We start from the raw sequence: 15,150 nt of genomic DNA, 5'->3' as shown, positions 1-15,150 counted from the left end.
CTGAGGGGAATCCTGGGGGCAGACAGACAGACAGACAGACACGGAAGCCCAGGCCCCAGGTAAAGGCTGCAAAGGCAGGATCCGTACATTATATTCAGCACTAGAGCCCCAGCACCCAGTAGGTCTCCTGTTCATGTTTACTGAATGGATGAGTGGATGGATATATGTACATGGCTATGAGTCTCCTGGGGCTTACGGCTGCGGGAAGGAACGCTCCCCCCCCACCAGCCATCACCACCACCATCACCACCACCACCATCACCACCACAATCACCACCATCATCACCACCACCATCATCACAACCACCATCACCATCATCATCACCACCATCACCATCATCACCACCATCATCACCACCACCATCACCACCATCATCACCACAATCACCATCATCACAACCACCACCATCACCATCACCATCACCACCATCACCACCACCATCATCATCACCACCACCATCACCATCATCATCAGCACCATCATCACCACCATCACCACCATCATCACCATCATCACCACCACCATCACCACCACAATCACCACCATCATCACCACCACCATCATCACAACCACCATTACTATCATCACCACCACCATCACCACTATCACCATCACCACCACCATCACGACCATCATCACCACAATCAGCACCATCACCATCACCATCATCACCATCATCACCATCACCACCACCATCATCATCACCATCACCACCATCACCACCACCATCATCATCACCACCACCATCACCATCATCACCACCACCATCATCACCACCACCACCACCACCATCACCATCATCAACACCATCATAACCATCATCATCATCACCACGATCCTCACCATCATCACAACCACCATCACCACTATCACCACCACCATCCCCTCACACTGTCAGGAACCAACCCTCCAATGTTTACTTGGTTTAGTCCTCCTCGTTCCAAAACTGTCATCTTTTAAAAAGCAACACTTGAAACTGGCCCCCAGTGCATCCCCAACACCTCATCATGGGTCAGTCTGTCCAAGAGCTCTCATTTAGGATGGAAGTGGCTGCAGCGGGACTGAAAGGGGAGCAGAATGCAAACAAAAGAGATTCCTGAAGATTCCAGCCACCCTCAGGGCAGCCCATGATGGTTCCATTTTGGTCCTATGAGCCACGGGTACCAGGTACCACCTCAACCCCACTGTTAGCCCTGCAAGGCACTGGTGCCTCCTCCACCTGCCCAGGCAGCCGCGGTGCCACCCACTGCCCACTACCACCATGGAAAGTCCTGACCTCATTCCTGGGCCCCTGAAAAAAGCCCCTGACTTTTTCTACCCAGCCACAGGTTGGGATTTCCTGGGGAACTTTGTAAGAAATGCAGCTCCTGACCTCACGATATGCAGGGGGCTCTGGGACCTGCCCTGTGGCTCAGAGGCATGTCCTCACTGGAGAAGACCACCCAGAGACTCTCCTTCCCCCTGCCCACCCCTCATCAACCGCCCCCAGCACACATACATCATCAGCGCTTCCCTTCCTCAGAACTCTTCTTTGCCTCCTCCAGCCCAAGACGGAGCCCAAGTCCACCCATTAATTCTAAGGCCATTCCTGGGCAGGCCCAGGGGTCCTCCCATCCTCTCCTTGAGTGGTCCACCCTCTTCCCGTCCCCTGAAGGCCCCAGCCACTCTCCCCTGAAGGGTACAGTGGTTTGAGGGGAGTTGCTCCACCCCCGACCCCTGGCAGGACACAGGGCCCCAGCCTGGACAATCAGAATAGGGCGAACCCTGGCCACACTGCCAACTTTGGGCGCAGTGAGTGACCGAGGCCTGGTGCATCAGAGCCAAGGAGACGCACTCCGGAGTCCACAGCCTCACCTGCTTGGGGCGGGGGCGGGGGCGGCTCTCTCCTGCGGAGAGGATGGATAGGAGACTGCTGGAGACACCGAAGGAAGAGCCTGTCCTGAGAAGGAGGAAGGGGTGGGGTGTTGACGGCGATGGTGAACCACTGGATCCCGCTCTTTCCCAACCTTCAGTTACGTAAGTAGGTGAGGCCCCTCGTGAGATGAACTGTGTTCCCGTCTCTGACACTCCAAGATCCCTGATCATGTGGAGCCTGTCTCTCCCAGCCTGTGGGGCGACATCACACTTTCCTCTGCACTGGGGCCCCCAGAAGTCCGGGCGGAGGGTGGGGTTGGGTGGAAGAAAGGGGGAGCTCCACCCTGAGGTCCAGACTCTCTAGCAGACCCTCCCATAGATGGCCCTGGAGGCCACGGCCGCATCGGTCACGGAAGTCGTTTCCTCTGCCCCACCACCAGGACCCCACTTCTGGAGAGGGTGTTGACTGCAGGGTGGTGGCACGCCCACCAGCATCCTGGGGACAGACACCCTGGCTGGGGGCGGGGAGCGCAGTGAACCCTCAACCAGACTCGGAGTGGAGGCTGCAAGGAGTTCATTGCGGAAGGCACAGCCCGCTCAGGCTCCGGGGGCTGCCCGCTTCCAGGGGGACCCAGGGACTCGTCTCACGGGAGTCTAACCAATGTCTCGTATCAGAGGCGACAGGGGGTGAGCCTCAGGTGACCAGACACCAGTCACTCCACGGGTCTCCATGCACACTGCTGCCATCAATTACGCAACAACGACACACACACAGCCCAGCCATTCCCACTCTGTCGTTCAGGCCATCAGCTCAGGATTCACCCCGGGAAGCACGGCCACGCTCCCCGCCTGGTGGGCCTGCACACAGACACAACACAGCCCATCGAGCCTGGCTGCACCGGCCTCCAAAATATCGGTCACGAAAGAAAAGTGCCATCTCTGTACAGGACTTACAGATCAATGCCATACTGAAACAAACAAAAAAACGAAAAAGAAAGAAAATCCTCTGCACAGTAAAGTAACTAGGATTGATGTCATTGATTTCTGCCCAGCACTGCCCATTCATTCAGGATGTGCATTTTAATACAACAAATAATAAATCATTTGCTAAACAAAAGCATGCCAGGCACCAGAAGCACCCGCGTGGCTGACCGCCTTCTGAAATACCGCGTGGATGCAGCTGGCCAGGCAGAAACCACACCCAGAGGGCCGAGCCGGCGAGACTCAGGCCAGGCAGGCAGAAGAGGCAGGCCTGGGCGTGAGGCGGGAGTCCCTCTCCTCCAGGCTCTGCTGGGGGCCTGCACGTTCGCCTCCTGTGGAAACAGACAGATAGGCTGGGCTTTCAGGTGATGGAAGTAGATGAGGAGCCTCCATTTCCCGAGACCCCAAAGCGTGACCAGGGGGTCAGATACGGGAGGGAGGTGAGGGGTCAGCCTGCCCCTTCTCTCATGAGAACATCAGAAGAAGGCTCGGTCCGAGTCGGGATATGCTCCCGGGAATGGGCATCGTGACCCCAGCAAGTCTTAGGATGCTCCCCGGGGGGCAGGCATCACCCTCGGGCTCTAAACGAGGGGATCACGTGGGTCCCCAACCATCTCAGACAGATAAAGCCTAAAACAAAAAGGGCAGAACTGGCGTTGTCTTTCAGTTACTTCTTTATGGAGTTTTTCTTTTCCATTATGATTTATCACAGGCTATTGAATACGGTTCTCTGTGCTGTGCAGTAGGACTTTGCTGATTATCCATCCTATAAATAACACTTTGCATCTGAGAACCCCAAACTCCTACCCCATCTCCCCCTCAACCCCTTTCTCCCTGAGAAACCACCAGTCTGTTTTCTGTCTGATTCTGTTTCATGGATCAGTTCACTTGTGGCATAGTTTAGATTCCACATCAGACAGAGCCCAGATGCTGATAAGGGTCTGGAGAAGGCCAAGCTCTTCCATCTGTTTGGTTCCAGCCTCCTCATTCCTGGGCTCCACGTCCCCTGAGTCACCCGCCGTTCCCAGAGAGGTCATGCCACTTCTCATTGCTGGGCAACCACAGGGAAGTCTGGCTGGAATGTTCTAGGCCTGTTGGCCACCAAGAAAACATTCTTGAACATGACGCCAGCTCTTTGGCGAAGCTCTTCCAGGCCCCACTTCACAAGCCCGTGGTGGCAACTCTGCTCCACCTCTGCATCCACGTTTACATTATATATGCCCTGGAAACGACCAATTTTGCCCTCCTATGGGTGTAGGGCAGGGGACTCCAACCTCCAGGATCTAATGTCTGATGATCTGAGGTGGAGCTGATGTAATAATTAGAGAAATAAAGTGCACAGTAAATGTAATGCCCTTGAATCATGCCCAAACCATTCCCCACTTCCCACTTAGCGGAAAAACTGTCTTCCATGAAACCTGGTGCCAAAAAGTTTGGGGACCGCTGGACTGGAGGGCGCCCCCAGGACAGGGGCCGTGACGGCTTCGTAACGCCAGGGTTAAGCTCGATCTGAGTACACCACCAATACTCAGCAAACGCTTAAGTCCCCATCGTCCCTTCCACACCACCTTACAGGCTGCTTCCCCATACTACCCACATTCGATGAAAACCAAGGAAGATCCTTTGAAAGAATATTGTTGGCTGGCTAAGAATAGGCCTCGCTTGGCACAATTCTGTGCAAAATTATTAAATTTCTGGCTCTTGCCTCTTTATATTATGTTGAGCCAAAATCAGGACTTTGCTCCAAGGAATTTAAATGAGCAGACTGATACCATCTCCAATACATGACTGAGCTTTAGCTGATGCTCGCAACACGGCTGAAAAGTAATTTATTGAATTACTGATGCACTTAATAAAGTGCTGCCAAAAGCTCAGAAGGAGAGGGTGCTGAGCCAACTGCACTTGAACTTGAAGGACAGGGTGACTGTTTCAAAGCATTTTTATGTCCAGGACTTAAATGTTCAGCTGTTTATAAAACTAAGGCCACTTTCAGAGCCAGGAAAACCACCTCCTGAAGAAAAGGAATGATTTTACAAGTGAATGATTTTACTAGTGACAGGCAGTTTTGAGAAGTTTTGAAATAACATGGTTGCAAAGGAGAGTTTCTTTTGATTAGCCAACTAAGATGGGTTTATTTGTACATGGTTAAGAAGTTAAAATATTTTAATCTCCTTGGAAGAGCACTTAGGTGTCTAGTAGTCATTAAAGCAAGTACCTTAAGGCAATAGTTTCGGAGCCCAAACTGAGTTACTGCAAACCCTTGAAAGTCATATAAGGACACACATATTCTGGCTTCTGGTTAATTCACACTGATTTCCCACCCCTGTCCCCCTGGAATTGTGAGAGAGTTTCTCCTTCTGTGATTCAGTGAGTGTGGTCTAACTGGTAGCCCCATGCTTAAAAGGAGTGACAGGTCACCCTTTTGCTCTCTGAAACCATCTGAGACTACACTCTGGAATTTAATTCCTGCCTACAGGTACCTAGATCCAGGGCTCCCATTCTGGACTGAAAGGGAGTTTGGAGGCCTCCTTAGATGACAACGACTGGAAGATAAAACCTCAGTATCTGAGTCTCTCTGTCTCCGCTTTGTACCAAGCGCATTAGTGTAAAATGGCTATGAGCAGGCCAGCCCTGGGAAAATTGTAAGAAAAACTGACCCCTGGTATCCTCAGAGCCCCTCCTGAGCCATATTTCAAATGACAAAAGAAAAGCTTTATTCCATGACAAGCATCCAGACAGACTGGTGAGTGAGGTGGGGCGGGGGAGTGAGTGAGCAGGGGAGGATGGCCTGTGACATCAAGTCACGGAAGTGGGTGCCCCCCTTCGAGGCCAGCCTGTGGAACAGGAGCAGAAAGTAAGGCTGGGGCTCCCACAGTTTAATGGGGGGGCCTGCCGGCCCAGGAGCTGGCACTGACCAGACTCTGCTCCCCCCAACTCCCAGGGCCCTCATGCACATTGACCAAACAGTCAGGGCCAAGTCTGCTGCAAGCCAACTGAACTCGGCCGAGCCGACCCGTGGGAGCCCCAGGCCAGGGACGCTGCCTGACAACACCACGGCCCTTTGGGGTGAGGGACAAAATAAAAAGGCTGAGTCCAAAGGTCCCTCAGAACAACACATTGTAACCAAGCAGCTAGGCGATGGGACAGTCACAAATCCCGGCCGAGAAGAAACATGGAACTTGTTGGCTCTTGGGTGCAAATATCGGTGACTAATGTTTGGCTGGAAATGACCAAATCTCAGGACATTAATAACCAAAAATGATGCCTGCGTCTTAGACAGTGGTCGTGGTGTGACTTGCTTTGAGGACAAAGCAGATGCGTCCGAGCAGAGATCAGAGCTCAGGTCACCTTGAGTCTGGACACGAGGCTGTGCCATCACCCGCTGGCAAGCTCACTCAGGTGACGGCAACCCTTCCACACGACAGCTCTGTTGGGGACGTGCAATCATGGGGACGTCCCCACATTGGGGACGTGTAGGCCCATCGCGCCTACAGACAGGGAGGACCGCACCGGGAGGCGTGTGAAGTCACTCGCCCCTAACCTCAGCGCCCAGAGCCCAGCCTTGACTCCATCCCTCTGGTCCAGTCTGCACTCTGAGCCCTGGACTGGGCGCCTCGCAGTGATGAGCGGAGCCCGGGGCTTAGATTCACTGCTGGTTCTCAGACAGAGTGAAATGACTGCAATCAGGGGAGAGACCTCAGCATGAAGCCTCCTCCCCTGGTGCACTCTAGGGTCTGTCCACTTCCCTTGGAAGCCGGGCTATTCTGGGAGCTCCGGGCACCTGGCGAGCATCCTTCATCCCTGGGGAGGATGAGGCAGCCACGCAGCCGCCGGGGGAGGGGGGATGCTCAACACTCATTCCGCACGAGCCCCTCTCCCACGCCACACTTACTGCTGCTGGAGCCCCGCCCCAGGGTCCAGACTAGCTTTCCCATCAGTTCCTCACTCCCCACCCAATAAACGTAACAGCAAACGCTTGTCCAAAATGCTTCAGGATTTTAGCACGCGAAAAGTGAAAGTGAAAACGTTAGTTGCTCAGTCATGTCCAGCTCTTTGCATGACCCCAAGGACTGTAGCCCGCCAGGTTTCTCTGTCCATGGAATTCTCTAACCAAGGATAATTTTTTCCCCTTCTGTCCTCAAATGAAGTTTATATTTGTTTCAGGGGGAAAGAAAACATTGCCCCCTTTTGGGTTATCTCGTCCAGGTTACATTCACTGGCTACACTGACACATCAAGGACTGGGGGATTTTTGCAGAAGCTAATGCCTATGGTCAATGATGTGTTAATTGGGATTCTTGATTATACTTGAAACATATTTTAAAACACACATTGAAAAAATGTATTTATTTGGTTCTTATTTTCTGGAGATCAATATAAAAGGATATGCTGCTTCTCTGAAAGATAATGTTAAAAATTTTTTTTTTTAATTTCATAAGCTTTGACAACTCCTTTGAAGTGTCTGAGGAGTTGAAAGAAAGACATCAGGCTCGTATTTCTGCCTCTGAGCCGGGAGCTGTGTGAGTTCAAAGAGGCTGCGAACCACATCAAAACTCCTGGGTTCGAACACCTGGGTGGGGTGGCCCTTGATGGACGAGGTTTGGGGAACAGCAGCCAGACGGAGAGAAGCAAAGGAAGCCAGTGTGGTAATCCCCAAACGAGGGCTCTCCTAGCCTGAACCCCGCAGACGCTGCCCCCCCACAACTGTGCGCCCGCCATCTGTGAAATTCACCGAAACCCCTTTACCTCTGTTGCAGCTGATCTAACACCCCATCCATCCAGAAGGTCATCCAGCACTCTACTATCGGAGAAAAATGTAAGTGACGTGCAACAGTGAGAAGTTAGCTCTCCAGAGGAGCCTTCTGGTGTGTCTGGGGTCAGCATGTAAAACTAACAGCACGCTAAAAGTGCCCATGAGCCGAATCATACTCTGTGTAGGCCCGGCACCCAGAGCCAACAGACACGTGGCCCCTGTGATGACCCAGCAATGGGAGGCAGCCCAGCTGTGGACGGGGTCCGGGGATGGGGGGGTGTGGGGGAAGCTGCATCACCTGGACCAAGTGAACGGCGTGAAATCGGCCAGCACCCTGGGGTTAAGAGGGGCTCAGAGATGGCCCAGTGCCCACATGTCTCTCTCTGGAGACAAGAAGTGTGAAGTTCTGAGGGTTTGGGGGGAAGTCCGTGGCTTCACAGCCTTTATTTCCTAGAATAAAGAAGCCCTTCTCTTGACTCTGGGGCCACCCTAGCTCTAGACCATACTGCTTCTTGACCCCGGATTTGGCTGGCTTGCATCTTGCACACAGCCTGGTTTAATCCAGCCTGTGGATGCAGGCTAATGCACATAAAAGACTGCATCTCTGCCTCCCAGATCACTCTAACACTCAAGAGTCAACGATGTGTGTTAAAGAACGGGTTGGTTCAAGGCGCACAGTTCATGTTATGAGATTAGAATACTAAATCACACAGATCTTACATCCTTGTTCAAATTATCACGAAAAAAACAAAGTTAACTGGCATATCGCACTGCATTGACTTTAACGAGCACTTCAGATGGCATACAAAGGATATGTTATGTATCCGTTAGTGTGGATTCTGCAAATACTAATGACCTTAGGTAGAGGGGTTAGGAAGGCTTTGTGGAGACCCAGGCATTTGGAGTGGGCCTTGAGGTTTGGGTAGGAGTCCCAAAGATGGAGATAAGGGGAAAGGAGGTTCAGATTAGGAGGCTGAGCAGGCTCCACCTTAGAGGATCTAGGAAGCCTGGGGGTGCGTTCAGGGAGCATGGACCCGTGAGTTCACTAGAAGGCAGCATGCTTGGAATATGCAGTTTTTTCCTAGTGATCACCAAATATTAAGAAGGCCAGTCTTTATCTTAATGGATATATTTGTTCCTGTTTTAACAGCAGAACCTCTATCAGGGTAACTCAAACATTATGAATGGAAAAGAGGTGTCAAATAAAGGAATGGAAAGTTACTTTCATGGTGTCCCGACTGCTCTGCAACTTGCCTCCTGGGGAGGTCATCTGAGGTCGCTTTGTTCCAGGTCAGACAGTCATTTTAGCAAGTATGTTCAGCATCTTTAGAAGCACTGGCTGTGTGGTCCCTAGGCAGGCGTCTCTTCTCTCTCCATCAATGTTTAAAAAAAAAGGGGTGGCTGCCTATCAACCACAACAAACATCCCCTAAAGACACACAAAGGCCTCTACATTCTCAGACCAGTTCCTAAAAATGTTTCCATTTGTCCACTGATGAGTTACCAGAGCCTCCTGTCAGGTACCTGGCTGGGTGCTGAGAACACAGCATTTTCCTCAGGGAAATAACAATCCAGCCCGTCTTTTCCACAGCAGGATGGAGGCTGGTGAGATTAGAAGGATAAAGGAAACATTGGCGGTGTTGGGCTGGGTGGGAGGTCACAGGTGTGACGGGACGTGTTGAGTCGGGGGCATTTGCCATCCCAGAAGAAATGTCAAGTGGGTGCCTGAGCCTGGGACTCGCAGAGGACAGGCCTAGGACAGGCTGTGCTTCTGACCTGTTAAAAGCGAGCAGCTTGGCCTGGGGTGATGCCGCCGGAGAGAAAAGCGTAGTGTAGAGGAGACCCTTATCCACGTTCCAGCTCCACGACTAACCAGCCCTCAACTGTGGTCAACTCCTCATGCATCTGCCTTCAACACGCCCTCTCTGAAGGACCCTGGGCCCCCACCCCACGGCCACTGCAGCCCCTCTCCGGGTGGACGATTTGCACACACACACACGCACCCCCAGATGGATGGGAGGGATAAAGCATGAGGACACGGAGCTCCAGAAGGCGTCCGCTGGCTTCCGTGGGGCACCGGCCAGGGGAGGCCCCTCCACAGAGCTGAGAAGTGGCCCTGCGCAGGGCTGCGGGCCTGCCAGCAGCTTCACACCCTCTGCGCCTCCACAAGAGGCCTCCCAGCGACAGTCACGGGACTTCCTCATTCAGTGCCCACCACCTACGTGGCTGGGGGCGCTGAGTGGCTACGGTTTTACATCTAAAACCATCTGGATTCAGCCAACGACCCACCTTCTATAGAAACAAATCTAGATCTTAGCTCTTGCTGATACGCGGAAAGTTTCCAGGGTGGGTGGGGGGCAGTGGTTGGTTCACGAGCATCGCTGACACCAGTGAACAAAGGCCAGAGGTCATGGTCAGAGGCAGTGCCACATCTGAGAAGAGCCTGTCTCATGTCACCACCTGGCCTTTTGCTCCCGGAAGGCTTCGAGGCTATCCTCAGAAAGCCTGGACCTCCAACGCTCTTTGCACACAGAGCGCTGCCCCAGGCCACAAAGGCTGAGTGACCGCGGCGGTCAGGACACCCACAGCCACCCCTTTGCACCCTCCTTCGGCTGAGAGCTCTGGTTCTGCAAAGGCTCAGCCCTCCCTTCACCCCCCAGCCCACCCCACCCACAGTTGAAATAGGCATAGGTCTTTATTTTGCAGAATCAGGACTTCACGGACCTTTGAGACAAAAAGCCCTCCAAGCACCCCAGGTCAAGGGGCACCCGGGGTCAGGAGCTGGCTGGACAGGGGCAGAGGAACTTCTGAAACACGTGACCAGCCTTTGCTGGTTGTCATCCCAACCCACCACCTTCCGCTCTAGAGCACAACTGAGCCGCAATCCTCTTTCCTGGAGTTTCCTGGGTGGGAACTCTGGTAGAGTGGTCCTCATCCGAGATCAGTGGCATGATTCTGCAAGTATAACTGTTTCACCTTTCTAGAAAGGGTTGCCAAGCCAGGAAGGAATTTAGGTCAAGTCCAGCACAATCACTCCGGGCTTGGCTCTGCCTCTCCATCCGAGGGGCTGTCCAGCCCTTCCCAGATGGTCCCGGGGAGCTGGCAGGCTTGGCTTTGTGCTGCGCTCCGGAGCAGGAGCTCTGACAGGTCACCCCGGGGACACCGTGGGCCAGCCTGGGCCAGGGGGGAGTGCCCATTTGCCCCAGCGCTCCCTGCCGCATCTCTGAAGCCCCACAGCGCACCCCACTCCCCTGCCCTCCCTGGGAAGGCCAGGGGCGGCCGGACAGCAGCCCACGCAGCTCGCGGAGTTGCGGCAACTCGGAGTCACTTTCTCCGAAGGCTCGGGTCTGACCCCTGCGCGCTGCAGCCCCCAACACACGCGCCGGCACCCCCTTTGGGTCTCGCCTGCCTGCACACACGTCGCCCTGTCGCCATCGCCACCTGCAGGCACACTCGCTCTGCTGGTCCGTTTACCCAGAGGGAGCCCGAGAGAGCTGCCTACCTGGTCGCCAAGTTGGGCTGGAGGGGGACGGGGGGGCGGGTGGTACCCCACCTCGGGGGGCCCGATGGCGGGGGTCGCTCGCTCCCCCAGACGCCGGCACCGGGCGCGCTCCCGGGCCGGCAGCGACCCGGCTCGGGGACCCGGCACCCGGGTGCGGCCCCTCCTTCCCGCGGCGTCGGCCGAGGCGGGGTGTCCCCGGCCTGCTCAGGCCGCCCCGGGCGCACGGCCACCCGCAGGAGCTCGCGGGGGCCCCCGGTCCGCGAACCCTCGCGCGCGCACTCACCTCCCGGGAGCCCGGGCGCTCGCGCCGATCCCGCCGCCGCCGCCGCGGCGACTCCGCATCTCCCGGGGCGCCCGCCCGCCGCCCTCCGGGGCGCCCCGCCGTCCCCGCCGTCTCCGCCGGGCGCGCAGGAGGCTCGTGGGGACGCGCGGAGGCCGCGGGGTCCGGGCGCCGCCTGCGCCGCCGCCGCCGAGCAGGAAGTTTGTGGGGCCGGGTCCCCGCGGCCGCCGCCGCCTCCTCCGCGCCGCTGGCTCCGACTCCGCGGCGGGGGCGGGGGCCGGCGCAGCGAGGAGCGGAGGCGACGCCTGGTGCCCGGCGCGGGGAGCGCACCCGGTCCGCCCCGCAGGGACCGGCCGCCCGCCCCGGACCTTGACCCACGCGGCCGCCCCGCGCGCGGGGACCCTGGCCGCGCGGCCCCACTGCCCGGAGCCGGGCGAACTGTCGGTACCAGGGTGTGACGCTCTTACAAGCGAAAAGGGCCCTTCCTTCTCAGCCTTGGTCCTGGACACCAGGGACTGGAGTGGCTGGACGCCCGCCCTGGGTCATGCCCTTGGTTCAGGAGGGCGGAGGGCAGGCGCCCAGAACGTAGGAGAGCCCAGAAATCTTTTGAGCTGCTGTCTCCCTCCCTGTGAAGAGGGAAGGGGGTACCGCTGGGTGGATGTTGTTCTGTGCTTAATCTGCCTGCAATGCAGGAGACGCGAGTTCGATCCCTGGATGGGGACGATCTCCTGAGATGGGCATGGCCACCCACTCCAGTATTCTGGGCTGGACAAGAAGGGACAGAGGAACCTGGCTACAGTCCATGGGGCCGCACAGAGTGGAACAGGACTTAGCAGGCAGGCGTGCACTTGTCATTAAGGCAGCAACCTGCAGGCACTGGAGGAGAAGAGCCTGCCAGGAAGGGTCTGAACCGGGTCTTCTCAGGGGCTGCTTTCCGGAAGACTTCCTGAGAGCTCCCTGGAGAAGTTTCAGAGTGAAGGGAATCCCGTGGGGAAGGGCAGAAAGGACACCGGTTGTGTTAACTTGGTTCTGAGCCTTGGTGCTGTGCCCTCCAGGTTAGGCCCCGGCTCCCGCCCTCATGTGGGAGATGCATCCTCCTGGCAGGGACCTCACTCAGGAGGGCTTGTGAACGACAGGACCGATGGTGAGCAGGTGGCACTTAGCGTATGGTACCCTGCCTGCATCAGTAGCCAGCAGACACCTCCTGGGACTCCTGGCACCTGTTCTGGACACAGCTGTAGTCTCCAAAGGCCGGGGAGGGTGGCCACCTATCGGCTGGGACCATCTGCAAATCTGCAATGCTATATATCCCTTACACGTGGTGTAAAGAGAGATGAAAGAGTGCAGAATTTGAACTCGGCGCTTTGCCCACGCTGTCCCTGGGGACAGGTGTCCCTGGGCACCTGTCTGGTGCCAGGGCTTTAAATACCATCTCCACACAGGGAGCTCCAAAACAGCGTAGCCTATGTGGCCCTCTCCTCCACGCTCTGGCCTCCTGGTTGTCTGCCAGGCAGACTCAGCCCTTGCTCTGACTCTCCTTCTCCGCAGGTTTCCTGTCTCCCCTCGTCCCACATTTAACGCAGCCCGACGTCCACGTCCTGTCTAGCTCCTAGCGCCTCTTGACTGTGTCCCCTCCTTTCTGCTCCACCGCCTGCATCTGATGACTGCAGGATCCCCCAACTTCAGACTCATTCTTTTTTTAGGCAGTCCATTCTAAGCACACCATCAAGGGAGACCCCTCCAAATGAAACCAGTTCCTGCCAATTTTCTGCTTAAAAGCTTCCATTCGGAATAAAAGCCATATTGCTGGGAGGCTCTGCCTGACGTCTCAGCGGCTCCCGGGCCCTGGGCTCCAGCCCTCTGACCCTCTCTCAGGGTCAGAGTCCAGCTCTTCCCCACCTGGGACTCCCCGCCTTGGTACCTGGCCGGCACCTTCCTCCTGCCCGCCTCTGGGAAACGAGCCCGCACCGCTCCCTTCTGCTCCGCATGTGGATGCACACACAAGGTGTATCCCCTCGTTGGGAACACTGATTCCCTTGTTGGGTGTCCGTCTTTCCTCCCTCCTGCCCCTCCCCCTCTTCAGGGCAGTGAGCTCTGAGACAGTCCACGCCGCGCCTGCTCCATCACCTCCCCATTTCCAGCTCCTGACACAACACTATAGCTGGGAGGGCCCCAATAAAAGCCTGTGGACTGACAGATCAGAGGCGGAAGGGCCCTGGCTGCAGGCCAGGCAGCCCGGTCACCGAGGAGCCCAGCAGGGCGGTCGGCTGCCTCTGGAGCACGCCCTGGGGGGAACGGCCCAGGTCAGGTGGGGCCAGGTAGGCCGGTGGCTCCACCCAGCAGTCAGTTCCCGGCCTCGGTGGCCTCCGGAGCCAGACTGCCGCACAGGAGGCGATCGTTTCAAACCCTGATGAGCGCAGTTTTGCTTGTTAACACTGCAGGGCTGCAGAGGCGGAGCCTGTGATGCAAGGCGGGAGGACAAGTTGCCTTTGTCAGACATCTGCTGCTGGAAAGTCCACAGCCGGGGGACATGGCGTGGGCAGAGGGCCCCGCTCTCCCAGAAATGTCCTCTCTGCGGGACCCCAGGGATGCTTCCTGGAACTAAGCAATCTCCCTCAACCTCTGAAGTCTAAAGACATTCATCGCTGTCACACAAGAGCGTGTTGTCAGAGGCATGCCTCCAGGGTCACGTTGATTTCCCTTCGGAAGCCCTTTGACCCTCCATATCCATCGTCCTTCCGCCCCTCCTGACTTCAGAGTCAGCTCCCTTATTCCTGAGGCTCTGAGGACCACCCGCAGCCTCTTGCCATCCTGAACACCTATGCACTCTCATCTTTATGACCCCAGAACACCGCCCTTCTTACCAACCCAGCTTCCTCTTTAAGCACTTCCTGTTTAAACTGTCTTCCTCCCCACATAGGCTCTCCTCCTGCCTGTCTCTCCCCTCCTCCTCTTCCCCAAGCCCCGCATCCCCTTTCCTTTAAAACACAGCTGGATGCTAGAACAGCATCGAAATATGTATATTATCTAGGGTGAAACAGATCACCAGCCCAGGCTGGATGCATGAGACAAGTGCTCGGGCCTGGTGCACTGGGAAGACCCAGAGGGATCGGGTGGAGAGGGAGGTGGGAGGGGGGATCGGGATGGGGAACACATGTAAATCCATGGCTGATTCATGTCAATGTATGACAAAAACCACTACAATATTGTAAAGTAATTAGCCTCCAACTAATAAAAATAAATGAAAAAATAAAAAATAAAATAAAATAAAACACAGCTGGAGGCAGTCTGCCTGGGGCTGGTGAGGCGACCTGTTGTGTCTCTCCCATTTTACTGGAGGACGGGGCCTCTGGATTTCTCTGCAGCAACCCAGATAATGCTCATCACGCTTTAAGGGCTCAACAGATGCCAATTAATGTTAAGATGTTGAGGCCAGAAATGGTCTCTAGAAGAAGAAGCAAAAAAAAGGCAAACTTGGTTCTGTAGAGAGAAATGAGCTTTCATTTAAACATCATCCAGAAACATGAACAGAAATCATTCAGCAGTCGGAGATAAAAGCAGAAGGACTTGGTGACTGCTGACTGCAGAGCAGGGGCAGGACGGAGGGCTAGTTTCAGGACCTGTTTCCACACAGAAGCAGTTCAGGTTGGTTACTCCAGTCTCTACAATGTGCCAGAGTGAGTAACTCTAGGGGATCCAGAACCTTCCATTTTCACATTGCCCATCTATCCTTATCCCTCTTCTTTTCCCAAATTATGCCCAAGTGTTAACATTGACTAAC

General features: G+C 55.5%; 1 protein-coding gene across 3 annotated transcripts in view; it reads right to left on the bottom strand.

Moving 5' to 3' along the window:
* The window catches only part of PTPRE (protein tyrosine phosphatase receptor type E), a 177,667-nt gene extending 166,059 nt beyond the window's left edge, over positions 1-11,608 (bottom strand). For all 3 annotated transcript variants that reach the window (XM_065923536.1, XM_065923539.1, XM_065923540.1), the window contains exon 1: positions 11,373-11,608. The gene's annotated coding sequence lies outside the window, so the exon portion shown is untranslated. The remainder of the gene's footprint in view (positions 1-11,372) is intronic.
* Between the last annotated feature and the right edge of the window lie 3,542 nt (positions 11,609-15,150).

The sequence above is a fragment of the Muntiacus reevesi genome, chromosome 2 (assembly GCF_963930625.1).
Source record: "Muntiacus reevesi chromosome 2, mMunRee1.1, whole genome shotgun sequence".
Taxonomy (NCBI): domain Eukaryota; kingdom Metazoa; phylum Chordata; class Mammalia; order Artiodactyla; family Cervidae; genus Muntiacus; species Muntiacus reevesi.
Note: the sequence above shows the minus strand (reverse complement) of the source record. Positions and strands in the feature narration are given on the sequence as shown.